Source organism: Orycteropus afer, unplaced genomic scaffold, assembly GCF_000298275.1.
Source record: "Orycteropus afer afer isolate SDZICR_OR568_19922 unplaced genomic scaffold, OryAfe1.0 scaffold01035, whole genome shotgun sequence".
Taxonomy (NCBI): Eukaryota; Metazoa; Chordata; class Mammalia; order Tubulidentata; family Orycteropodidae; genus Orycteropus; species Orycteropus afer.
In genome coordinates, this window is record NW_006922622.1 from 94,972 (window position 1) to 96,037 (window position 1,066).

Consider the following 1,066-nt stretch of genomic DNA (forward strand, 5'->3'; position numbering starts at 1 on the left):
CCCTGAGGAGGACCCTCAGGGATGCTGATGCTTTATCTTCAGCAACAGGGTCATGGAGACAATGGGACTCTTGTCTAAGGGGCTCTTGGTCTAAAGAACTGCCCCAGTGTGGCCTGTGTTCAATGCCCGATTTATTAATCATACGAAGTTCCTAAAGCTCTACTAAGCCTTTCAGCATTGCCCACACAACTAATAAAGCACACATTTTGTATATTAAATTTTCTTATACATTGAATATTTATTTGTTGTCATGTGCCGTCGAGTCAGACCCAACTCACAGTGACCCCTCCTTGGGTTTCTGAGGCAGTATCACTACGGAAGTAGATTGCCCCATCTTCCTTCCGAGGAGTGGCTGCTGGGTTTGAACCGCCAGTCTTCTGGTTAGCAGTCTAGTGCCTTAGGCACTATGCTACCAGAGCTCCCGAATATTTATTAGGCTCATTTAATCAAATCCCACAATGATTAAATCACAACACAGTATTTTAAATTCTTTTAAAAACTCTCAAACATTATCAAATACTTACAATGATGATAAAGCTTACCATAGCTTCTCTATTATTTTAAAGCTTTTATCAAAATTTTGGTCTCATAGGTTTGATTATTTATATTCTCTCCATTTCTTGTTTTATATGTTTCTAGGGCTTCATGTGTTGACCAGACTTGAAAGAAAAAGGAAAAAAAAAAAAAATGGTTTTAGAATAGAGATGTTGAAGACACATTTTGATTTTGTCTTCCCACAAGACAAACATTAATTGTTTTCCAAAGAGTCCTGCTTCCTATAAGCATAGTAGAAGAACAATCAGGCTGTAGATCACCTGTGTCTGCCTGATGCCAGCACATCAGGGACGGAACTGAAACCGGCCTTTCTTTCATGGTGATGAGTTTGCTTTGACTTTGACATTAACTGGTAACTTTTAACTGTATTAGGGTGTGTGTTATTTTTAACAGCTTTCTATGTTTGTTCTCAGTTTTTTATTTCTCCCTCAAACTTTGATTACATGCCCTTTCTTATTGTGAAGTTTTGTAAACCTGTAGGATAGTCTCCTACATTTCCAGAAACAGAGGC